General features: G+C 41.8%; 1 protein-coding gene across 1 annotated transcript in view; it reads left to right on the forward strand.

Annotated features, from left to right (window-relative positions):
• The window catches only part of HTR7 (5-hydroxytryptamine receptor 7), an 82266-nt gene that overhangs the window by 17962 nt on the left and 36803 nt on the right, over window positions 1-27501 (forward strand). The window lies entirely within an intron of this gene.

The raw sequence follows: 27501 nt of genomic DNA on the forward strand, positions 1-27501 counted from the left end.
CAGCTGTGCTTCCATGCAGAAAAGGCAGAGATTATCCAGAACAACATATATAAAAAAGAAGAAGAAGGAAAGGGAGGGAGGAAGGTAATTAAGAATCTAGCAAGGGGTTGAAATAAATCAGCAATCAGCCATTAGTCAACTTTTAAAGTCAGAAGTAAAATGAAACTATAAATTCAAAAATAAAAGATAAAATTCAAGTGTGCTTAACATAACACAACGTTGGACAGGAAGATTTATATGCCTAGTAACTGCGATCATTTCTAGAGGGAATGGGAATCTTCAAGAGCCTAACTGAGTCTACAATCGTCCAAAAGTCATTTGGGGTCATTCTTGAGTGATCCTGTTCAAAATTAGGGAGCAGCACAAATCAGCAGATCATCAGTAAGGGAAAAAGAAGTCCTTACCGTTCAGCAGCCATCTTGAGAAGAAGTGTGGAACAGAGCATTTTAAAAGATCTAGAGAGATGAACTGTCATCCATAACTGCCACTGAAAAGTCACATGTCATTCCTTGTTCCTTTTGACCCTGCAGACATCCACAGACAGGTGGCACAGTACTTAGAAACTCTTGCAAGGTGCCATTACTCTCGAGTGTGGTTATCCATTTGAAATTGTGGCTATCTATAGTCCATTTAAGGGACGCTATGACTCAGTGGCTAAGCTTGTTGATTGAAAGGTTGGCAGTTCAGCGGTTCGAATCCCTAGTGCCATGTAACGGGGTGAGCTCCCGTTACTTGTCCCAGCTTCTGCCAACCTACCAGTTCGAAAGCACGTGAAAAATGGAAGTAGAAAAATAGGGACCACCTCTGGTGGGAAGGTAACAGCGTTCCATGCGCCTTTGGCATTTAGTCATGCCGGCCACATGACCATGGAGACATCTTCAGACAGCGCTGGCTCTTCAGTTTTGAAACGGAGATGAGCACCACCCCCTAGAGTCGGGAATGACTAGCACATATGTGCGAGGGGAACCTTTACCTTATAGTCCATTTCTCTTTGCTTTCTTTTACCTTCTTTCCCTTCCCAAGGGAGCAGAATGCAAATACTTCATTGTCCAATTTTAGATAAAAGTTGGAACAACAATAAAAAAAAAGAATCAGTTATGAAATGGAAATTCCCAATTGGAAAGGAGAAATTAAATTATTTTCCTTAACTAGAGAGAGAGGGAGGAGGGGGGATATATTATTTTTCAGCAATATATAATAATATTTGTGCATAGCATGTGTTTGGCACAAAAAAAAAAAACAGAAATTCAGCTGTTGTCATAAAACTTACATGACACTGACAACTTAATATTAATGCAGATTTTTATAGGTGATATCCTTGGGCCATTGATGATGAACTTGTTGAAGTTGATGAGGCCATTTTCTATATAACAATGAACAAGATCAAGCCACTAGGCTTTTAGAGCCAAGACTTCATTGTCTGCAAAGCCATGTCACGTCCTTCCACTTCGAAGGCTCATGCAGTGATACAATTTGCAACCCATAAAATCTTAGGGAGCATTTATGAGAGAGAGGAAAAATGGCTTGGAATATATTTGCATAATACACACTTGTAGTTTATTGAAGAAGAGTTTCAGACCATTTAGCAAATAAAAGGCTAATCCAAGGGGGGCCTGGAGGTGGCTGAAGTAAGAGGCAGACATGTAACGTGGCCATATATTTTATTAAAGCAATGATAGGGCTCTTTTTGGCTGTCTTGCTAGAGGCATACAAGTCATGTATCAATTGCAAGAAGCCTACAATTTGTCTTCTCCATCCCCGGGGTCTAATTGTCTCAATTCAGAACTCTGCATAGATCTATGGCTGCTTGCTTAGATCACCGTGGAACCTTTGTGTATTCGGTTTATCATTTAGATGAGGAATATAACATTCCAGTATTTTGAATTCTATCACCTGGTGGCTACCAACATTTTGAAAAGAAGCCCATTCTTTCATAAAATAGCTCGGTTCCAGAGCCTGGGGAATGGTTTTAACCCTGGTACAGTTTGCCCTCCAGGTAGCTGGAGTGGAAGCATTAATTATAATACAGCTATTTAGATTATTTATTTATAGGCTAGCAGTGATATTCTTAAAGTGCTTCCTTCCAGTCTCAGGGCTAATTTATACATGGCTGAAATGTACCTGGCATGCTTGCTGTTGGTTGGAGATTTCCAGTGCTTTCCAGAGGACCCATTTAATGTTTTCAGAGTACGTCAGCAGATACAGTTACTTTGTTTTGTAGTTTGGCAGCTTTTCTTTAAAGTTTCTTCAGAAGTAAAGGAAACTTTTGCAAGTTAAAAAAAAGAGAAGGGCAAGTGGTTTGTTGGGCGTTAACAGTGGTGAATGCCAAGAGGTTGACCAGAGGTCCTCAGAAGTTTCATGGTCCAGGATGTAAGAGAGAATTTTAAGTGTTGATGCATCCCCTTAAAAGTATATTGGTTGGCTTCATAAAATCTAGTTGTATGTAGCTCTTGACAATACATATTAGGCTTTAAATACTATTTTATAACCAGTTAAAGGCCAGTTAAAGGGTCGGACTGGAACCAGGGTAATCTTATTTAATCCATTCTTAGTCATGGGAATTCCTCGAGTTACTAAGCCACCCACTTTTTCTCAGTTCAATTTCTTTGCAGGTATTAAAAAAAAGGATTTTGTTATGGAACACTGTAAAAAAAAGACTTGTAATGGAAGAGAGGCAAGATCTGCAGAATTAAGGATTAATAATCTGTTAGTTAACTAGGGTAGACAGTGGATTATATTACTATTTACACAAAAATAGCCCTGCTAATACGTTTTGGACTTTTTAAACAAGGAATGGAGATTTCTTCTCCAGCTAGGTTCACATCTTTAGTTGGCAAAATGAGCTGATTCAATTACTTTTTGTCCTTCTCCTTGCCCTATTTACAACTGAAATACGATATCTAGAAGTAGAGTAGATATCTACTTCGTCCTGCTATATAATAACCTAGGAATCTTCTCTACTACTCATGCAAATGAGGCTACTGTTCATGAAACAGCAGCTTCAACTTCTGCTTTGATGGATTTATGGGCTGGTAGTCTTCTTCTACAGTCCTTACTCATGCAGTGAAATACAGGTAATTCTCAACCTACAACAGTTTTGGTTTTTTTTTTTTGCTTTAATTTATATGCTGCCCTTCTCCGGATACTCAGGGCAGCTTACGATGCGTTAAGCAATAGCCTTCATACTTTTGTATATTTATACAAAGTCATCTTATTGCCCCCACAATCTGGGTCCTCATTTCACCTACCTTTGAAAGGATGGAAGGCTGAGTCAACCTTGAGCCTGGTGAGATTTGAACTTGCAGTAATTGCAAGCAGCAGATGTTAATAACAGTGCTTTAGTCCACTGTACTACAGGCTCTAAATGAACTACAGCTCTAAATGAACTACAGTTCATTTAGTGACCATTCAAAGTTACAACAGCGCTGAAAAAAAGTGACTTACGACAGTTTTTCACACTTCTGACCCTTGCAGCATCCCCATGGACACATGGTCAAAATTCAGACACTTGGCAACTGACTCATATTTATGATGGCTGCTGTGTCCCAGGGTCATGTATTCACCTTTTGTGACCTTCTGACAAGCAAAGTCAATGGGAAAGCTAGATTCACTTAACAACCATACTACTAACTTAACAACTGCAGTGATTCACTTAACAACTGTGGCAAGAAAGGTCATAAAATGGGGCAAAATTAACTTAACAACTCTCTCATTTAGCAAGAGAAATTTTGGGCTTAATTGTGGTCATAAATTGAGGACTACCTGTAGGTAACAGGGGCTTCTTCTTCTTCTCTTCTGCATCATAGATGATCAATTTTCTACCCATGGAAGGCAAGATGATTTCCTTCCATATTACATCTGTTCTTTTAAACTGTTTTTATATGCTGCTTTTGGACTGGGCATTGTTTTATCATGCATACGGTGGAGAAAGGCAGAACGAAAATGTAGAAAATAAATAAAAAAACACATTATTGCTACAATCCAGTGTTTCAATTTTCAGTTTTAGCACTTGGACTACCAACTGAGCAGTTCTGCCAGGTTACCTAATCTTATTATTCTTGAGTTCCAGATGTGTTACATGACATGCATTAGCTTCTAAATGACTGTAATTATCTCTAGATGGACCATCAGTTTGTGGAAGGTTTATGCAAATCAGTATCCTTTTGGAGAAAAAAATTGTTTTGGCTGATAAATTTATTTTTCAGCCACAGGTGGCTATCCCGCCCAATGGATTGCTAATGGTCTATTGCTGTGTTTGGGCAACTTTGGTCGGGCTGGAGAACATTTACCAGCGAGGGGGTGGGGGTTTGGTAAATTCTGAACTTGTATTTTTGCTCCTGCTTTCTCAGAAAAATGAGAGGAAGTAATCTGTGTGCTTTGGTGCCTGCATAAACCCGTACCTTTAAAAGGAAGAAGCTATCAGACCCTGGATTGTGCAAATTACTCATCATAGCCTGTGCTCAGTTACCTGGGAATAATTCTAACTAATCTTCATTTGACTTAATTCTGAACAAATATGCACAGGACTGCTGCCTAAAGCTTTCGAAATGGTTTTAATGTAGGTACATTAATAAAACATAGGCATTATTTGTATCGAGGGTTCTTTTTGTATATACATCTGTTCATCGTTTACTGTACGTCGCCTTAGGAAATGGTTGTTTTTTTGAAAAAAGCAGGGTGAAAAAGATGCCTATTTGGTATCGTAAAGAATTTATATAGAGGTGTAAATTTAAAATGTGCATCTCTGAGTATGTGCAGCAGGAGAAGGTACTGTTATGCCCAGCTTTGTATTAATATATGCAGTACATAGATGAAATCTATGCCTGAATTTAGGGTATATTTAGTTTAATACAGTTATATTAAATATGATTAATGGTATTACCCTAGCACTCATGCGTGAAATTGAAAATGGACCCGGCGCTTTTATGCATTTTTATATGTGATTTGGCTGTTTGTTTTAAATGCCTAGCTCATTTGAAATTGAGATTGAAGCTCTATTTAAATGTTTGGCAAATGTGATTTTTTTAAAACATGAAACCACCTATATTAATGGGAAACATCTGCATGGAATCTTATCAACCCCGAAATGCTTACAGTTTTTATGCAGACTTTCTCCATCAGCCCAGGATAAAGGAAATGAAATGGAGCCCATTCTCCATGGTTCTCTTCATGGAGATTTGCTAAATGCTTAAATAATAACACCGTTTAAATAAGAGAGTTGTGTTTCTGCCCCAAAATACATCTAGATCAGGTCTTTGTTGTGTTGTTTGATTTTATTTAAAAGTTAACTAATACCAGATAGATAAAGATTAAGATTTTAGTTAGGACAGGGTATACTGTAGAGAAATCTAACTCTCATCTCAGCAATGCAAGAATTGCAATATTTGTAAGGAGAAGTTGGAAGAGGAACTCAGAGGATTCATCCAGATGTAGGATATAGTTCATTAAAGAAGTAAGAAAAACCTTCAGGGGAAACCATAGTGTCGTGATGGCGAACCTATGGCACGTGTGCCACAGGTGGCACACGGAGCCATATCGGTGGGCACGCGAGCGTTGCCCTAGCTCAGCTCCAGCACACAATCGTGCGCTGGCCAGCTGATTTTCGGGCGTTCCAGCCCACCGAAAGTCAGGAAACAGGTTGTTTCCTGCCTCCGGAGGCCCTCCATGGGGGGTGGGGAAGGCCCTATTTTTGCTCTCCCCAGGCTCCAGAGGCTTTCTAGGAGCCTGGGGAGGGTGAAAATGGCCTCTCCCCTCCCCCCCAGAGGCCCCTCCGGAGGCTGGAAACGGTCCGTTTGCCAACTTCCGGTGGGATCGGAAGGCCCATTTTTCGCTCTCCCCAGGCTCCAGATGATTTCTAGGAGCTTGGGGAGGGCGAAAATGGCCTTCCCCAGCCCCCAGGGCGAAAAACAGGCCCACCATGCCATCGCATGCCAAAAGTGTGGGGAGTGCGGGGCGGGTCACGTGCACATGCATGGGGCAGGGCCCATTGAATTATGGGTGTAGGCATGTGCGCACGCAATCCCCCCATGCTCCCCCCGCTTTTGGCACGTAACTGCAAAAAGGTTAGCCATCACTGCCATAGTGAATGGAAGCACATGATGAACACTGAACAAAACCAACAGCTGGTTAACATATCATAAAAGGTATGTGTATTTGGACAGAAGAGGGATGAATAACCCATGGACTATGGGCCAGATCTGCACCCAACAACTAAAGTAGACAGCAGCCAGTTTTGGCAATAATTGTAGTAGCTCTTCAAAAGTACTTGAAAAAGTAATCAAGGCATATCAACATGCTATTTAAAAATAAACTATATTCTTTTAAGGAATTAAAAGATTTTTTAAATGTTTAGCTTTTTAGCAACGCTGTAATTCTACCTTGCTCATCTCCTTGGTACCAGAAATTCAGGAAGCTGCTTTAAATAACACAATTTAACTCAGGTTTAATTGAATTGGTGAGAAATATACTAATTTTGGAATGTAACACAATGTATTGCAGGTAAAGAATTTTTGCTGAGATGGGTGGCATTTCTTGACCAAATTTCCCTAGAAGACCTACAGGTTGTTTAACTGTAGAACTGAAGACCTACAAAGAAATACACAACATAATTCCTTGTGTGTGGGTGTTGAAAGTATCTGTCCTTGCAGAGATGTTTTTGTTTCTTTATTTAACTTCTCCTCTCCTCCCTCCCATCTTTTTAACATTGATGATATAAAAATACACGGTTAGATAATTAGAACAATTCTAAAGCTTTACACATTCAGAGGCATCCACTGCAACCCGAAACACTCTTGCCACTTTAAACCTTGGTTGATATAATACATTTCTATGCCCCAGTGAATCAAATAGACACGGGGCCACATTAAAATTTGAGAGAGTTTTTCATCCATAAGCTATAATTATGCATATCAAGTTCTGTTAAAAAGGAATTCATACATTAAATGCTTTGGTACGCACTGAAGTGTCATATTTTCAGCAAATAATTATAGCAGAGAGATATCACTTTTTTTCCTGTCCACCCAAAGCCTAATTCCAATCACTAAAATAGATGAACTTTGGCAGCAGAGTGCAAATAAGAATGAGAGCCCCCTAGGAACCAATGTGCTTCCATCCCCATCTTTTAAACTCACCTTTCCAAATCCCCATAATTGGTCCCAATGAGCTCCAGAAACCTCAAACTCCCGGTCTTGTTCTTTAACCCACCCATCCCCCCCAAAACATGGGATTAAGGACTGAAAAATACCAAGCTCAACAACATCAGCACCCTTTCCAGTCCTTAGGTGATAGTTCAAGGGATTTTATTGCAGCTTGCAAAACCTTGTAAGTTGCCCCCACGCCTGAATACCACTACTGTAGTGAAAGCCTGGATGAACTGAAGCTCCCAGTAGATCCTCCTGTGTCAAGAAATGGGTCCTTAATTGCCATAGTGTCTCAGCTGTGTGGAGCAGAGATTCTTGTTTAGTGCAACGTATTTCATAAGCTACCATAAGCAAGAAGATCAGCAGTCACCCCTTAACAAATTGAAGCACCTCTCCTGTTTAGGTCTGTTATCTGTTGCAGCTGCTTCTAATAAGGCAGTCAGCCATCCAGATGCAAGTTGGTTCAGATGCTGGAATTATCTCTCTCAGTCCAAATATATTCAGGGTCATTTTTCAGGCCTGCTTAAGTCTATCCTCTTGCTCCTACTTGCTGATATCTGTTAGTTATGGTAATAGTGGCCATGTCTGATTCCCAATAATATTGACAGATTCAACGTTGACTATTTCTGCTGCTTTTGTTCCCAGACAAAAAAACTTCAGAATTTCAAAAGAAAAGAGACAAATAATTCTCCTCATTCTATAATTGATCTTCTCTCAAATCCTGGAAATGAGAGGTGGTCCCTGTCAGAACCCAGTCCAGTGTGTAATCAAATCAATTTGTTTTGAAGCTGAAAGGATGATAACTGAATCAAATTATGTAAACCCTTAAATTATGCTGGTTGGGTGGTTTGGTTTCTACCCATTCAGCTGGATGCAGACTGCTTGTTTGGCATACAGATGTTTGCTTCTGTCCAGAACATTGTGTATCCTTAGTCAAGACAAAAGATGAAAAACATTCTAGAATTTCTATAAAAGGCACTGCTTCATGGCCTTAATGCCTCATGCATTAAAATGGACATTAGCGTGTCTGTTGTTTTTCAAGCCTTTCTGTAGCCAACTGGGGTTTGCATAGTCTTTCCTTGGCACTTGTAATTCGTGATTAGGTCTCCTATAGTCTTCGCTTTTCTTCCCAACTCCTTTCAGGCTTTTAAAACTGGAGTCCATGTCAGCGCCTCAGATAAGCCCTGGAATCATTGCTCAAATGAGGTAGGCTCCTGTAGATGTTCAGCATTGAGCACCAACATCTGCAAGAGAGAAGCTCTTGCTTGTATCATTGTGTACTTTGTATGTCACATGAAGCAGAATCCTGTGTTTTCAGGACCATTTGCCCTTTGGAAGCCAGCAATGCCATGCATTCTGAATCAGCTTCTATCTCACAAGACAACCTTGCTAGTATCTATAAAATAAATAAGAATGTCCCTTGCCTGAACAAGTAAATCTTTTTTCCCCCCCAGCCCTGACAATGTTACCCGGTTTATCAGTTTGGGAATGAAATCCAAGATTAACATTTTCTTTTCTTTTTCTATGAATTGAAACCAGAGCTGTGGAGTCGGGAGATAAATGTTCCGACTCCGACTCCGACTCCTCAGTTTTTTGTACTTCCGACTCCGACTCCGACTCCCCGACTCCGACTCCTCTGTATTAATATGCGAATGTATTTTATACATTCCTTGAAGGAAAGAAAGGCAACATACATGTCATTACCACAGGACTACTGGCTGGGAAGCCAACAGTCTACTGTATTGAACAGTTTAAGCAAAAGACAAACACAATGAAAACAACAAAGTTTTATTAATTTTTTTTTATTAATTTAATTAATCAAGTTGCTGGATAGTAGCAGCAGGCATAAACATCAGGAACAGGAACTTTACCAGTTCAAAAATACAAACCACATTATTTGGTTGTTTTAGAACAAAAACAAAGCTTATCTATATGAACCAAAAACAAAATCTGTAAAACCTAGAAATGGTTTATATTAATCTTGAAATGTAGTTATAGGCTTAGCAAATGCAAATCAATTCAATGTAGAGTTCTAAGGAAGAGAATTGCCTCTGCCAGATCCTCTTTCATAGAGGCTCTTAAGTCAGACTTTATTATTTTTAGGGCTGAAAATAATCTTTCGACACTGACTTGGGTGGGTGGCATTGCAGTAACTATTCTGGCCACATCACTAACGATCTCTGGATAAACAAGGATGGCTTCTTCAACAGTAAGTTTTGATGAGCGATCATACTTTTCAACTTCTTTTAGTGCTTTATAAAACTCCTGTTGGAATTTTTTTATTTGGACATTTACTGGTTCTGTAACGCTTATGCGACGTCGCTTTCCTTTAGCAACTTCCATTTTGTCTAAGAAGGAATCAAAGTCTAATTCTTCGTTTGAAGAAGATGATTCTGAGTTACCACTATTGCTTAAAAGAACTCCATCCTCCTGTGGAGGTATTTCAGGTCGTAATCCCTTCATGCGAACTGCTACATCATAGAGGGCCTTTTTCCCAGTAGCAATCTGTTTACTGTTCAATAAAAGTCGGCTCATTGGGTCGACATAAATAGCCGCTAACAAGATTTCATTTTCCAGCAAAAGACTCTCTCTTTTCATCATTGAAGATGCAATGCCCTCAGCTATTAACCCTCCATTTTTGTTCAGGCGATATAACAGGCTCTTCCATTCCAAGAGGAATTTACCCGGGGTTAGATCATCACATTGCAACCTCTTGGTGACAGTGAAGGGGTGAGAAAGAAGGTTCTCCAGCTCTTTTGTTTGTGTCCACTGGCTTGCAGTTAATGCAAGATTTTCATTGTCCATTTCTTCTATGAAGTCTTTAAGTTCAAGTAAACGCTTCACCATTAAATAAGTGCTTCCCCAGCGAGTTGTTTGATCCAAAATGGCTCCTTTTCCTGCACGTCTTTTCAAAATTGCATCTGTTTTTGGGGCCCTGGCTGCAACAGTTACTTGTCGTAATTTGCCAATTAATGTAGCTGCATGGCGATCTTTTAATCCATCTCTTATGGCAAGTTGCAGTGTATGAACAGCACATCGCATATGATGAATAGTAGCAAGCTTCAATGCTTCTTCAACAAAGTTGTCTAAAAAAATGTCAGCATTCTCTTCAGTTTCTAAACTTTCTCTAATACTTGCAGAGCTGTCTTCCTCTAAGTCTAATATCTGTTTGATACCTTCTTCATCTGCCTTCATCTTCTCAATTGTGCTCAACATGTTAGAAGCGTTATCTGTCACAACACATAAAATCTGTTCCTTTTTAATTTCAAAATCTTCTAGAACACCCTCCACTAACTTCTGAAGGTAATCACTGGTGTGATGTGCCTGAGTGTCCTTTACTCCGAGGGTCCGTGTTATTGTTTTGTTATTTTCATCCACAAATCTAACATTAATAGCGAAATAATTGACTCTGTGACGTGTGCATGCATCCATTTTAAGGAAGACAAAACGTCCTTTCATAACTTTCTGTAGTTCTTCCTTTTTACATTTGGCCTCCTCAATTATAAGTTTCCTTATACTTTCTCTTTCCAGAGAAACACCAAGTTTTTTTGCCATTTCTCCATTTAGGCCTAAAAAGGCTGTCTGTGAAAAGAAGGATAGTGGTACACTATTCTTTACTACCATTTCAATAATGTGGTGTTTGAATTTTTCTGGTGTCATCCTTATGGTAACTTTGTCAGATATAAAGAATTTTCTTATCTGTGATTGTTCTCCAGTAGATTTCTGAACGTTTTTTGTCACAGAAGTAGATGCAATGTTTTCATTGCTATCTTTCTCATTCACGGCTTCTAACACTTTGGGATGAAAACGCTGTAAGTGTCTTTTCAAATTTGATGCTCTTGTAGGTGCATTTTTATCAGGCCCACTGAAACTGCTAATTTTTGCATCACATTGTTTTTCACCATCATCATCTTTTCTAATACATTGGCACACGTAATGTTTTCCATCACTTGATAATGCAAAGTGCTCATAAACATGCAATCCAATTTCTTACAAATCAATTAATTATATTTACCAATAATAATAAACCAAATAATTTCCCCCATATATTCTTCCAAACCACAACTTAACCATTTCTGCTTTCAACACAATATACAATTAATAGTATCTCAATTATTACAATTCCCTAGTTAAATAGAGCTTTTTTTCTTTTGTGTTTTAAAATCTCCTTTTTTCCCTAAATTTCCCGTTGTTTGCACCTACCTTTTTTGGTGAGGAAAAAGAAAAGAAATCTGCCTGCCTAATTTTCTAACATGCAAAACCAACAGCCTGCTTTACTTTCTCTTTCGTTTTTCAGTATAGCTAGGGGGGGAAAAATCTGCAGTCTTTCCAAGCAAGCAAAAGAGCACTGAGCAAAACAGCTCAGAGCAAATCAGCTGGGGGTCGGGAGCCGATCTAATCAAGGGCTAATTAGCCTATGCTGAAGCTCCGTGGGCCAATAAAATTACAAAAAAACCACCGAACCATTTGTTAAATTGCTGGGTCGCCCGCCCCTCGCCCACCACTATTTATTGGCAATAAATGGTTTACAGCTTCAGTCTTGAACTATTGACCCTCCATTCCCTTCACTTATGCAAGTGTCTCTAGTCCTGCAAAAAACATATTTACTTAATCCCTTATCAGTGAGAGGCTAGGTTACCCATGGGCGCTGCGTTCCCTGTAACAGCAGAACACAACACTATGGAAAGTATAAGTATTGCCACTCCTAATTGTGCGTTGCGTGCCTTATAGTGAAGCACATGAAAAGCATGCTTCTTCACGGTCACTTAACATGTTCATTTTGCGGTTACGTGAGGCACTGCATGCATTGGTCTTTATTCTTACAGTAGAGAAGTCATTAATTATAACTTTTTGTGAATTGGGACATTTAAACTTGCTTTTTTTAAAATTCCAATCTAAATTTAGTAGGAGTCGGAGTCGGAGTCGGTGCATTGTTTGCCGACTCCGACTCCGACTCCAGGTACCCAAAATTTCCTCCGACTCCGACTCCTCGACTCCGACTCCGACTCCGACTCCACAGCACTGATTGAAACATTCATGTCAGGTTTCCTTTTGTGGCAAGAGATCTTCAGGGCAAAAATGCATTGTGTAAATATGCAGCTACTGTATCACTAACAACTAAGCATGAGAAATGGAAGGCAGGAAATTTGTTCACAGTGAGGGAAACGCTGGGGAAAAAAAGAGTACAAGATTTAAATGGGAAGGAAATGTGAGTTCTGAATCAAAATTTTGTCACTCAGTGACTGTCAGCTAGTCAGAACATTTAAATTGCCAATTATATTATTTGAAGTCTCTGGGAATTTCACCAAGCCTGTTTTTGGGGCTCTGAGAAGTCGTCATCTTCTTTTAGTCTAGTCTAACTTGCATTGAGGAGAAAATACAGCTTTTTCTTGATTTGGGGTCTTTTTATTACCAAAATTTCACAGCTTTTTTAGTCTTATTTCTTCTGTTATCTTGCAGTAACTGTGATAAGGTGACCTGGACAGATTTGCATGCCCAACACTTGCAAAATAGTTGGGTTTATGCTTACTCATTTATTTCTTTATTTAGATTTTGTTGGAAGAAATGTCCATCTGGGTTCAATTCCAAGTGGGGAGAAAGACACTGAAAACATGGAGACTACTTGGAAGGAAGGTTTAATGGTGAACAGAACCACATGGGTTTGAAGACCTAGGTAGCTGAACACATGGAGGAGGTACATTTATACATGGAAACATGGAGACTACTTGGAAGGAAAGTTTAATGGTGAACAGGACCACATGGGTTTCAAGTCCTAGGTCCGTGATGGCGAACCTATGGCATGCATGCCACAGGTGGCACGCAGAGCCATATCTGTGGGAACGCGAGCATTGCCCTAGCTCAGCTCCAGCGCACATGCATGTGGCAGCCGGGCCCACCGGAAGTTGGGAAATGGGCCGTTTCCAGCCTCTGGAGGGCCTCCGGGGGGCTGGGGAAGGCCGTTTTCGTCCTCCCCAGGCTCCAAGAAAGCCTCTGGAGCCTGGGGAGGGCAAAAACAGGCCTATTTGGCCTACCGTGCCATCGTGTGCCAAAAGCGGAGGGAGCGCGGGGGGGGTCACGCGCATGGGCGCGGGGGGTGGGGCGCATTGAATTATGGGTGTGGGCATGCCTGCATGCCCCCCGCACTCCCCCTGCTTTTGGCACGCGATGGCAAAAAGGTTAGCCATCACTGTCCTAGGTAGCTGAACACATGGAGGAGATATATTTATACCCTCTCTTGGGCCCTGCCTTGGAACTTCCTGTTCCTGTGTAAGGGCAAGTATCCCATTGGTTGCTGTAGGGGTCATGTGCAAATCCTAGGAGTTGGTCTGAGATCAGTATGGTTGAACTGTGAGCTGATGTAATGTCCCTAGGTGTCATCGCAGTGCAGTGAGCCCTGCTGTTAGATGGGTAGAGGGCTAATCCTATCATGTCTTGAGGGCCATGTCTTAATCCAATCATCCTGGATCTGAAGTGGGGGGCAGGGAGCTGCAGGGAGCTGCTTTGTCTTTAAAAACATGTTTCTCCTTTTCTCATCCAGGGAAATCTAATATTCTGCCTTTTTAATATTTCCTAGAATATTTCATTCTTCTAAGAGGGGTTGGGTGTTAACTTTCTTCAATTTCTTCAAGTTATATTTATATGCCATAAATATCAAGTTACATTCAGGAATGTAAGATGGTGCTTTTTCCCACAATACCAACCCTGTGACATGAATTAGGCTGAGACAAAGTAGTTGGCTCAAAGTCACCTAGTGGGCTTCTTTGGCTGAGGATGGATTTGAACGTAGGAACTCCCTGTTTGTAGTCCCAACACTTAACGAATACGGTATCCTGGATTTCTTTGGCTTTGGATTAGTGGCTTGTGTGAATCCCACCATTGTGGCTTATGAAACCACAACTTTGGTCTTAGCAGAATGCATGATTTCACTCACTGCGTCATCTAAGTTCATAGCAAAGAAGGGATACTCAGTTCCTGGAAATTAATCTTGCTGACTTTGTGACAAAATGTGCAGGAGAGCGCCGTGGTTCAGCACTGTAGATTACAAGGATTTCTTTTTGCTTAACAAGTTTTGTGATATCTCTGATTTGTCTTGACTAACCCCCTCCATTTAGACGGGGATACATTCCTTTTTTTCAACTTGCCTGGAACAGATGTGCATGGTGAGGAAAACTGGTCTTTTTTTCCTGATTATCAGCCAATTAGTAAGGTATTAGAGATAGTGGAAGGATCCTTACTACCTCTTTATTTATGAATTTACCCCTTTTCAGATATCTTCATTGCTGTTACATCCCTCCCAGTGGTGGGATTCAATTTTTTTTACTACCAGCAGGGTGGATTTGATTTAATTCGAGTTGATTTAAATCACAATTTAAATCATGATTTAAATCACTAGTAAAAAGGCTTGATTTAAATCAACTCGATTTAAATCATAATTTTTAAAGAGCAACTGTCATCTCTGCTACTCCTTTGACCCACTGTTGACTCACCGATAGTCCCAGTGTTGCAGAATATACAGCCTCATGCTACATAACTAAGCTCCATTTCATGCTGAATAAACTAAATTATTTATGTATCTTAAATAGAAAACTATCTTATGATAGATTTTTACCCCAAAAGTTTTTTATTAAAATAAATTCGATAAAAATCAAAAAAATCCAATTTAAATAAAAAAAATCCGATTTAAATAAAAAAAATCATTGATTTTTATCCACCCTGACTATCAGTTCTGTGGGCGTGGCTTGGTGGGTGTGGTGTGGCGTGGCTTGGTGGGCATGGCAGGGGAAGGATACTGTAAAATCTCTATTCCCTCCCCACTCCAGGGGAAGGATACTGCAAAACCCCCATTTCCTCCCAATGAGCTGGGACTCAGGAGGCAAAGAATAGATGGGGGGATGGGGGTGGGGCCAGTCAGAGGTGGTATTTACCAGTTCTCCAAACTACTTAAAATTTCCACTACTGGTTCTCCAGAACTGGTCAGAACCTGCTGAAACCCACCTCTGATCTCTCCTCAGTTTAAAAAGAAAGACTCTTTTTTTTGAAGTATGCCAATTCATATAGTAAGTTGGAGTTTTAGCTGTAAGTTTTGTCTTTTCATTTCAGTTGAGCCGTAAATGGACCGCAGAAGAGACACAATATTGAGAAGTGAGCCAGTCTAGAATGATACTAGAGGTGATGCAAAGAAGTTAAGTAATCAGTTGGCCTTTGGGGAATGAGGAAAAATGTCTTATCCCAAAAATGGCCTTGATGGCAGGGCTGATTTTATAATCGGCTTGGCTAATGGGAAGTTGTCACAGAAAATATCCATGAGCTTGTACAGTCCTCTTTGTTAGCCGCTAACTAAGCAGAAGCAGATTATTAAAAGGTTAATTGAATTTTCTTCTAATATCACAAGAGGTGTGAATATGTGAATGAGAGACAAAATGAAAATTGTTGCTCCAGGCAGGCATTTGCAGAATAAGTACCAGAGTTCAAAGACATGAGGTTACAGAGGTTTCAAAGCTGAACATTGCTCTATGGTAGAACAAGACTCTGGTATGTGATGTACAGGTAGTCCTTGAATTACAGCGATCGAGCCCAACATTTCTGTTGCTAAGTGAGACAGTTGTTAAATAAGTTGTGCCCTATTTTATAACCTTGCTTGCTAGAGTTGTTAAGTGAATTGCTGTAGTTGTTAAGTTAGTAACACTTAGTGTTACTAACTTAACACTAAGTTAGTAACGTGTTAAGTTAGTGTTAACTTAACTTACTAGTGTTAAGTTAGTATCCAGTAATCTGGCTTCCCCAATGACTTTGCTTGTCGGAAGGTGGCAAAAAGTGATCAAAGAATCCTGGGACACTGCAATTGTCATAAATACAACTCAGTTGTCAAGCATCTGAACTTTGGTCACGTGACCATGGGGATGCTACAATGGGTGTCAAAACAGGTCATAGGTCACTTTTCAGTGCTGCTGTAACTTTGAACTGTCACTAAACGAGCTGTTGTATGTCAAGGACTAGCGGTGATCTTAACCTTACCCTAGCCTGCTTATTTTACCATGGTTTTTCTTTATCAAACTCTAGTAGTAGAATCCAGGAAATAATTTCCATGCCTTGTAGTGGTTTCCATTTTAAAGCATTATATGCAGCGGTGGGTTGCCCCCGGTTTGCACCGGTTTTATAGAACCGGTAGTAAAACCGATGGGAGGCCCCGCCCATTGACCCTGATGTCATGAAAATGCTTCTGCGCATACGGCCCGGTAGTAAAGGCAAGTAGAACCCACCCTTGATTATATGAATGGTTTTAGTGAACTTCATGTTGGATAGAAAGAAAAATGCTGTATTGAATGTTCTCTCCTAAAAAAGGTTAGAATTGACAAACAGCTAAGTGTGGCTGTTTACAGTCTTTCAGTTCAACTTTCCGTATCATTCTTTCAGAAGTTGGCATTTCCCTCCATAGTTATCAATCTGTGTTAGGTGTCTTTTGGGAGCGCTCAGTTCTCATTGAACTATCTCTGGATTCTCACAGACTTAAGAGTTCTTTTCTTCTAAACACTTTTTCATACATAGCCTCACGTTGCAACGAACAACAACATACGTTCAATTTCTCAGCTACTAAGATTGTTGGCCGTGCAGGTACAAAGGTAACCAGGGAAATGATGGAAGCCTGGGAAACAGACCAGTGGTGGAATTCAATTTTCTTTTACTACCGGGCGTGGCTTGCTGGGCGTGGCAGGGGAAGGATACTACAAAATCCCCGTTCCTTCCTCACTCCTAGGGGAAGGATACTGCAAAATCTCCATTCCCACCCCACTCCAGGGGAAGGATACTGCAAAATCTCCATCCCCACCAATCCAGGGGAAGGATACTGCAAAATCCCCATTCCCACCCTGGGGCCAGCCAGAGGTGGCATTTGCTGGTTCTCCGAACTACTCAAAATTTCCGCTATCACTTCTCCAGAACCTGTGAGAATCTGCTGAATAGCACCCCTGAAACGGACCCCTTGTCAGTCAAAAGGAATGCTGATTTACCACCAGCTTCTCAGGTACTTAGGAGCTGAGGACTTGGCAGCACAAGGAAACAACAGCCAATCGCTGGCCATCAACACATCAATCAACCAATAGGAAGGCACCACATAAATACGATGCATAGAATAGCCCAAAGCACACACATAACTTTATTGTCACTTTGGATGTACACTAATCGGCATACATTAAAATGAAATTTCATTGCACACAGCTTTCAAAGGGTCATCACCTCCAATATACACTACATAAGCATGACAAAACAAATAAATACAAAATTGTGCATATACCCACATATATTATATGACAAAGAGAAAACAACACAGACGTATACATGTACGTGATGAGAAAAACAAATCTTGCGAATTTACCAGATGGATGGCATAGGGAACAAAGCTGTTACAGAATCTGGTAGTCTTGCTAGAAATACTTTGAAACCTCCTCCCAGAGGGGAGCCTCAGAAACAGACCGTAAAGTGGTTGTGTAGGGTCTCTAACAATGCTTTGAGCTCTAAGCACATAGCGCTTATAAGCAGTATCCTAAATAACAGGAAGCAAGCTTCCTATAATCTTCTCGGCTGTCCTTACCATTCTCTGTATGGACTTTCTATCTGAGGCACTGCTGCCACCAAACCAGACAGCGATGCAGTTAAAACTCTCTCAATTGTGCCTCTGTAGAAAATGGCCAGAATAAAAGAAGAAAGATGTGCTCTCCTCATCCAACGCAGGACATGCAGATGCTGGTTTGCATGCTTCACTAAGGATGATGTGTGATAGGGAGAAGTTCCTTGGGGATGGGTTCCAGTACGAGTCCGAAAGCTCAGAAGACTAAACTTCTGGTCCTGGTGACCAACCCGGATTAGATCTTGCAACTTTTTCATACTTCTACAACTATCAGAGTTTCTTGAATCCTCTGGATATCTTATTCATCAGAACTCAGAAGACTAAGATCTATTGTTTCTCTGGTTTCATTCTTAACTCCTGAATTGCTTTATAATCTTGAGAATGCAAGAAGTCACCTTGTGTCTCATATGATTTTAAAGATATCAAAACAGGGTCAAATTAAACTTAGTGTTAATTTCATCATTACAATTAATATATAACTAAATTTTTGAATTATTTTGTTGAAGAGCAGGTGGAGAGGGGATAAGTGGAGGCGAGGAGGAGAAATTTAATTATTTTGCTATCAGTCTTCAGCTAAAATGCAAATAGATTTAGAAAAGCATTTTGCTTTGGGAATCTTAGGGTGGAAAAGAATTAAAACTTCTTCCTTTGACACCCTGATTTTGTAAGTAGAGGAACAAAATCCAGGCCTGAAGGCAGTGGTGAAATCCATTTTTTTTACTACCGGTTCTGTGGGCATGGCTTGGTGGGCATGTTGTGGCTTGGTGGGCGTGGCAGGGGAAGGATACTGCAAAATTTCCATTCCCACCCCACTTTGGAGCCAGCCAGAGGTGGTATTTGCCGGTTCTCTGAACTACTCAAAATTTCTGCTACCGGTTCTCCAGAACCTGTCAGAACCTGCTGGATTTCACCCCTGCCTGAAGGTCTGATGGGAATCTTTAATGCAGAGAAATATCAGTTTATATAGTAGTTCCCTCCCCCCCCCAAGTATTCAAAATGGGACTCAGGCATTATGTAGCTGTCTGATTCTCATGACGGTGGGCACGGCAGTCATGCCTGGGGAGTGACACTGCCTTGCTCCAATGAGACCGAGACTGCTGTAAAGTTCTTAAGTCCCGCCTCTTCCTGTGTAGTCCAGTTTTTCGACTCGGTCTTCTCTGGGACAGTCGTGTCTGTAGTTTCTCTGTTATATTTAGAGTATTTATTCTGCTTTTTTATTTTATTTTATTTTTGTTATTTCTAATTGATTCTAACTGGAGTGAGAAAGGCTTTTGCTAGAAACCGCTCTGAGCCGCTTGAGCGGCTTCAGTCTGCCGGCTGGCAGAACCATTTTTTTTTAAAAAATTGTTTTCTTCCGCCCATGAGCTTGCTCCGCGGCATTTCTGAGCCCAGAAAAATTATTTGGAGTCCTGTGGAGCCGTTTTTTGGCAATTCTGGAGGATTTCTGAAGGGCTGTGAGCTGTTTCAAGGGCTTCGGCTCTACAGCTGATTGGCGCGAAGTTCCTACCGCGCCTGTGTTTGTCGCGCCAAGCTGGACGGCTAGCGATCTCAGCGTTCTCAAAAGGCATACAACAGCAAGTATTTGGGATTTTTCTGTCAGCTTGGCTCCTGTAATCTATTATTTGGTGGCTGTTTTCTCTAATTTGTGCTGTGGGAAGCTTGTGTGTCTTTAAGAATCTCTGGAAATTTAAATTGGAAATTCAAAATGGCTGACGCTATTTCTTCTAAGGCTTCTCGCAAGTCATCCAAAAGAAAGCATGGGCCTGACCCAGGGGAGGGCTGTTCTTCCCAAACACCCCCTTCTACTAAAATAGCTCGATCATCTGCTTCTAAAGGATCTAAATCCTCTAAAGATGAGGAAAGATGCCACAGAGCCATGGAAAGGGCTTTTAAAAAGGCTCAAGCTGATAAGAACAAAGCTCCAGGCCCATCCCAGTCTTCCTCCCTCTCTGTAATGGCTCCTCCCACAGATGTTCAAGCTACTAGATCACAGCCATCTCATACACCTTCTCTATCTCCAGATAGATCATTGCAAGGTGATACAAATTTGGCAGATGCTTCCACTGTTTTTCCAGCATCCACAGCAGAGTCCAGCATTAATCAAGCTGAAATTCAAGATGTTGATCTGACTGCTCCTGCTCAGTCAGGTTCTGAAATTGGGGAGGGTTGATCATTCTTCTCCTGCCCAAGATGTTCCAGAAATTTCTTCTGCTGTAGCCTCCCTCATTTCTATGGCCATCCGCCAGGGTATTGCTGAAGGTCTTCATCAGCGGGCTCCTTCTGAGGCTTCAGAGATGCAGAGCCATCAGGGCCATTCTCATAGGCATCGAGAGTCCAGAGGTACTGTAAGTCATCATGAGGCTCATGACTCTCCTCATTCTGATAGTCAGGATTCACTGTCTGAGGGTGAGATCATTCCAGATCAAGAACTTTCTGAGGATGAAGGCCTAGAACCAGACCAACTGGCATTTGTGGGCCTATTCAAACCTCAGATGTTTAGATCCTTGTTATTCAAAGCTCAAACCACTACACGTATGGGTGTCCCCAGTTCCAGCTCTGGTTCCTCTTCTTTGTCCTCTGATCCAACAACATCTGTTTTTCTGGAACCCACTGTCCAAGCTGAAGTCCCAAACTGTTTTCAGATGTAGTTCAGAGACAATGGAACTTCCCAAGTACAGGTCCTCTTCCTAATTCACTGGACAAACATTTCTATAACTTGGCAACTGACTTTTCCAATATATTACAGGTTCCTTCTGTGGATTCTCCTGTAGTAGCTTTGTCTTCATCGTCTCTAGTTTCAGGCCTGGCGGAAGAGGTTTTACACCTGGAAGACAAAAGAGCGGAGTGAAATCTCATTAAAGGACATCAGGCTTCTTCCTGGTCTGTACAAGCTTCTTCTGCGGCCTCTTTCTTCAACCGCGCTACCATCCTGTGGCTGAAACAACTCCAGGAGAGAATTCCAGCCACTGATCATAGGACTCACCAGGACTTAAACAAAAATTTGGCAGTGGTGGAATTCTCTGCAGATGCCACCCTCAATGCAGCTCGATTTTCTGCTAAGGCTATCGGTTCTTCAGTTACTTCTTGGCATCTCCTCTGGCTCAAAAATTGGCAGGCAGATCAAAGAGCCAAATGGCGCCTAGCTTCTTTTCCTTTCCAGGGTGAAAAGTTGTTTGGGGTTCCTCTAGAACCCCTCCTGGTTGAGACTAAAGACCATCGTAAAATCTTGCCATCTATTTCTAGGAGGTCGGAGTTCCGCCCACAGACTTCCTTTCGTGCGGGATCCTTTCGGGCCCACGACTCCAGTTTCTACCAGCAACGTTCCACTCGGTCTTTTCATCCACGAGGATCTCAACAACAGGACTCTCAGGTCAGACAGGGGCACAGGTTCTCCTCTAGGAGACCGTTCAGAGGCTCCAGAGGCCGGCCTTTTCACCGAGCTCATTAATTCTCCTCTGATTCTAGGATTGGGGGCAGGTTATCCTTTTTTGCTGATATATGGGATAACACAGTTTCAGATTCTTGGGTTAAAGATACTATTAGATTCGGTCTAGCTCTTGAGTTCTGCTCCAACCCCCCCAATTGTTTTCTGCGCTGTCCTTTCTCCTTGGATAGAGCCAAACGTGCTCGTGTTACGGCGGCCGTTGAACATCTTTTGCTGATAAAAGCCATCCAGCCCGTCCCTTCTCTTCAACGGGGTCAGGGATTCTATTCCCGTTTATTCCTAGTGCAAAAACCTTCGGGGGATTGGAGGGCTATTCTAGATTTAAAATCTTTGAACCGGTATATAATTTACCGCCGGTTCAAGATGCAATCTCTCCACACTATTCTTTTAGCGATTAGAGAGGGAGATTTTATGTCCTCTATTGATTTGACGGAAGCTTACTTACACATTCCTATTCTCCCTGCCCATCGTAGATTCCTCAGATTCTGTTACAATGGTAAACATTACCAGTACAAAGCTCTTCCATTTGGTTTATCTTCAGCGCCTAGGGCGTTTACAAAAATTATGACGGCCCTTATTTCTCACATTTCCTCCATTCCGGTCAGGATTCTTTTTTACCTGGATGATATACTCATCCTTTCCCAATCTGAGCTTCAGGCTCGTTGGGACGTGGCCACATCTCTCGAGATATTAAGGACTCATGGGTTTTCCATTAAGTGGAAGAAGAGTCATTTGACTCCTTCTACCCGTCTTCAGCACCTAGGGTCTGTAATCGATACGGTGTCAGCTAAGGTTTTCCTATCCCAGGATCGACAAGATAGTCTCTGTGATATGGCCCGTAGGTTTGTTCAGTCCAGGTCAGCTTCCCTACTGAGCTTGTCTAGCCTGCTAGGCAAGATGGTATCCGGTTATGGTATTGTACCCTGGTCTCGTCTTCACAGCAGGGAGTTGCAGTGGTTTCTTCTACCCTACCAGCGGAACCTCAACGGTCCCTCAACCTCCCTCCTACATCTGACCACCAACACCATCGAGTCTCTCAAATGGATGACACTAGAGAATGTTTCCAAGGGCTGCTCCTTCCTGGAACCGCAACAGTTAGTCATAATGATGGATGCCAGCCTAGTAGGTTGGGGAGCTCATCTGGAGATGCACATGATTCAAGGCAGATGGACCCCTCCGGAATGCGACCTCAACATAAATCTCCTAGAACTCAGGGTGATCTTCCTCGCACTTCAGGGATTCCTGGCCCAGGTCCAGGACAGAGATGTCCTAGTCCTCACGGACAACATCACTGCCAAAGCACACATAAACAGGCAGGGAGGGACCCGTTCCCGAGCTCTACTTCAAGAGTCTCTTCGGCTGGGGCTCTGGGCCGAGTCCTACCTAATTTCTCTCCGGGCAGAACACATTTCGGGGGTGTCCAATGTTCAAGCGGACTCCCTCAGCTGCAATCCAATCGACCCGGCAGAGTGTAGCCTACACCCTCGTCTGTTCCAGGAGCTTTCCAGGAGGTTTGGCCATCCTCAGGTGGATCTGTTCGCTTCAGCAGTCAACCATCAACTACCCCGTTTCTTTTCCCGTTTCCCAGCTCAGGGGGTGGAAACAGTCGACACCTTATGCAGCCCGTGGCCAAAAGGAATCCTTCTCTATGCCTTTCCTCTGTTCCCTCTGGTAGCCAAGGTGGTCCAGAAACGAATCAGAGAGGGGGCAGAACTGGTACTGGTGGCCCCTCCATTGGCCTCGCCATCCTTGGTTCGCGGACCTAGTGTCCCTGTCGATGGCCCCTCCCTGGAGGATTCCCGACAGTCAGGTGTCGCTGCTACAAGGACGGCTAGTTCATCCAGATCCACAGTCCTTCCAGCTAGCCATCTGGAGATTGAGCGGTTCCTCTTGATGGAGGCTCGAGTTCCGCCGGATATCATCACAACCATTCAGGCCTCTCAATGCGGATCTACAACTCGTATTTACGACGCCACATGGACTGCTTTCTCCAAATGGTGTAGGCGGCGCAGTATCATTCCCACGTCAGCATCAGTAGTTCAGATCCTTGGTTTCCTACAAGACGGTTTCTCTTCAGGTCTCTCTCCGAATACTCTATGATGTCAGGTATCAGCGATTTCATCTATTCTGTCTTACTCATCAGCTGTATCGCTGTCTAAAGATCCTTTGATTCACAGTTTTTTACATGGAGCTACAAACCTTAGGCCTCCAGTCATACACAGGTTCCCTACTTGGGACCTTACCAAGGTATTGTCAGCACTCACTAGGCACCCCTTTGAACCTCTTTGGGAGGTGGACCTCAAATTTCTGTCTTTCAAGGTCTCTTTCCTGGTGGCCATAACTTCGGCCCGCCGGATTTCAGAGTTGGCGGCCCTGTCGGTCAGACAAGATCTGTGTATTTTTCATGCGGACAAGGTGGTCCTGCGTCTGGATCCGGCATATATTCCCAAGATTAACTCTGTCTTTCACAGATCTCAGGAGCTTGTTCTTCCCAATTTCTGCCCTTCTCCTCAGCACCGACTAGAACGGACATGGCACACTCTAGACGTTCGCAGAGCCCTTAAGATCTACATTGCCCACACATCTTCTTTCCGTCGCACGGAAGCTCTGTTTGTCGCCTTCCAGCCTTCGTCCATGGGCGCCAAGCTGTCTTCGGCCATTGGCCAGTGGATCAGGGCTACCATAGCTACGGCATATTCAGTCCAGGCCTTGCTGGTTCCCCGGAATATTACGGCACACTCCACAAGGAGCGCGGCCACATCAGCGGCCTGGTCCACCAGGGCCCCCCTGGAGGAAGTTTGCAGGGCAGCCACCTGGTCCTCTCCTACTCCGTTCATCCAGCATTGCCGGTTGGATACCTACGCCTCGGCTGATGCGGCATTTGCAAGGAGTACATTGGGAGACTGCTTCCCGGGTCCGGCCTGATCCCACCCTATAGGACATTGGCTTTGGTATGTCCCAGGCATGACTGCCGGGCCCACCGTCATGAGAATGGGCGTTGGTCTTACCTGATATGCCCTTTCTGTGATAGTGGGCACAGCTGTCAGCCCCTCCCTGTTGGGCCGTTCCCAGGCATGGGGGTGGGTGGCAATCTCATGTATGTTCTAATTTTCCAGACACGGCATTCTGCTGATCTACCTTGTCTCAAAACTGGACTACACAGGAAGAGGTGGGACTTAAGAACTTTACAGCAGACTCGGTCTCATTGGAGCAAGGCAGTGTCACTCCCCAGGCATGACTGCCATGCCCACCTATCACAGAAAGGGCGTATCAGGTAAGACCAACGCCCATTCTGCTTTACATAAATCTTTTTCTTTGGGATTACTCACCTCTATTCAAACCATCGTAAAGCTACATTTTCAAGCATGTCTGCCACCAAAGATCGTCTAGTTGAATAAACTTCTTGGGCAAAGTAACCTTGGGAAATTCCTAATTTTACATTTTTTTCATGAACAGGTAGACTTGGAGAAGACATGACATTACCCTAAATCTCAAGGGGGAATGTGACAGCAAGTCACATTTGTCACCATACAGTCTTAAATAATTTTAAAGAGTTGTTATTCTCTTCTGGTGACATGGGATTTGGAATAGTCATTTTTTAAAATATAAATGTGGATTCTGGTAGTTTGTATAACTACTGTATGTAAAGAATTGGCTGTTCCTACTTTCCTTACTCCCCTTTAAATAGATACAAAGGGTGTTTTATTAAGTGCATTCGCTGATCTACAAGAAATTTCTTTGGAAGCCAATTTCAGTGGAATTGCAGATTATCTGCATAGTTTTTCTGGATATTCCAAAAACAAGCATCCACACACAGGGTGGAAGTGAGAATAGCTGGGGAAGGACCATGTGTAATATTGTAACTTTTATTAAAATAGTATATAATGCAGAGATACCCTTGCACAATGGTTTAGGTTTTCCATTTTTGGGCTGACTATGAAACTTGGAAAGCTTTCAAATTTGCATTGAGTAAGTGGTCCACAAGAATTTCATCTTCCCTTTCCTTTACATACTCATTCTTTTACCCTCTCAGCAGAAGTGGGTTTCAGCAGGTTCTGACCAGTTCTGGAGAACCGGTAGCGGAAATTTTGAGTAATTCAGAAAATGGTAAATACCATCTCTGATTGGCTCCGCCCCATCTATTCTCTGCCTCCCGAGTCCCAGCTGATCGGGAGGGAATGGGAATTTTACAGTATCCTTCCCCTGCCATGCCCACCAAGCCATGCCCATTAAGCCACACCCACAGAACCGGTAGTAAAAAAGTTTGAAACCCACCACTGCCTCACAGCTATAACTTAATAAACTGATGATAAGCCCTGGGAGAGGCTGCAAACTATGATTGCGCACTGTATATTGTTTTTATTAATTTTTTAAGAAGGAAAGGGCTAAAACAAGTTAACATGAGGAGGAAAAAAAGAAAGAGATCAAAGTAAAATGTCCCAGAAAAGAAGAAATATTGAAGAAAAATAGACTAAGACAGACAAGAAAAGATATAAAGAAGTGGGTTTCAATATTTGTCATTGTCAGCCATTGAGTCATGTCTGACTCTCAGCCACTCTATGGATCAACACTCTTCATGCCCTTCCGTGTTTCCCACTGTCTCCTTCAGATTTGCCACAGTCATCCCAGCGTCATCCTTTATAGCATGGGTGTCAAACTCATTGCATCACGTTACTGTCACATGACTTTTGTGACATTTTCCCCTTTGCGGAGCTGGGGTGGGCGTGGCCCATGCATGACGCATCCAGCCCATGTGCTGCCAGCTTGACACCCCTGCTTTATAGCCTCCAATCAGCAGGTACTAGGGTGTCTCCGTCTCCTTTTATAAGTATCAAATATAAAATATTTATAAGTATAAAATATAATTGATATATTATATTATATTATATTATATTATATTATATTATATTATATTATATTATATTATATTATATATTATATTTATATTTATTATAGTATTAAGTACAAATATATTTTATAATATGTACAACTATAAGTACAAATTATCATTATAAGTACAAATATATTTTACATCTCTCTCCAAACTTGCGTCATATTCCTCTCCTTTGTATAATCTGTCCTGTCTATTCATCAAAGCCATAGATCACAATTTCATTTTTCCCTCCATTTTTATACAAAAAGTCCAGAAGAGGCTTCCAGTCACCGATAAATGTAGATAATTTCTTCTCTCTGATCAAATATGTCAATTTATCTAATTTTTTTTAAATTTTGATTTATATGCCGCCTTTCTCTGGAGACTCAGGGCGGCTTACAATGCATTAAGCAATAGCCTTCATACTTTTGTATATTTATACAAAGTCAGCTTATTGCCCCCACAAACTGGGTCCTCAATTTACCTACCTTAGAAAGGATGGAAGGCTGAGTCAACCTTGAGCCTGGTGAGATTCGAACTTACAGTAATTGCAGACAGCTGGTGTTAATCACAATGCTATCAGTCTGCTGAGCCACCAGGCCACTCCTACGTAGTGGGTACTATTGAATCTTTCCATTTCAGTGCATATAATAATCTTACCACAAAATAATCTTTCATGGCTTTTTTTCTAATTATTCATTCATTAATCCTAAAAGGAAAATTCCCAACTTCAATTGAATATTGACCTTTAAGATCCTCTATATCAAAAGTATGTATTGGAGTCCATTTTTAAAGCTTTTTTTACATGTCTACTAAACATGATAAAAATGTTCCTTCATGGTTTCACTCATCTCTCTGAAAGGTCGTGATATTTTTCAATCTTTGTCCTTTGTGGTAACCTTTGCTATGTGATTGAAATTGTAGAATAGGGTGGAATGGGCTATAGAATTAAGGTAAGTGAGCAAAATTCCCCTCTTTCTTATAAATGTTGTTTATCCTCTTCCAAAATACTTCTGAGAAGGGAATAAATAAATTAAAAATTTCAATTCCCAATGGCTGGAGAAAGTCCTCAAAGGAAAAAAATTTATCATGGTCAAGTTTCAGTTACACTGATTACATGGCTGCATTCTTTACAGAATATTCTGGAAACAATGAGTTAATATTGTTTTGTTCCAGGACTCAGCAGTAAATCTCAGTTCTCCTGATGCTCAGTTCTCCTTATGCTTACACAAATGCTTATTTGGGAATAGATGAACTCTGTAGAACTGTAGACTCTCAAACATGACTTGGCTGGAGTAGAATCTTTGTGGCAGGCAAAAATAAATTCAATATCTTCATCTATTTATTATCTGAAGTTTATACTCTTAAGTTTTTTTCCTTCTACTTTACAAGTTAGCAGATATTTACTGGTCCTGCTTGG

The sequence above is a fragment of the Pituophis catenifer genome, unplaced genomic scaffold (assembly GCF_029215685.1).
Source record: "Pituophis catenifer annectens isolate HBS135680 unplaced genomic scaffold, rPitCat1.0.hap2 SCAF_6, whole genome shotgun sequence".
NCBI lineage: Eukaryota > Metazoa > Chordata > Lepidosauria > Squamata > Colubridae > Pituophis > Pituophis catenifer.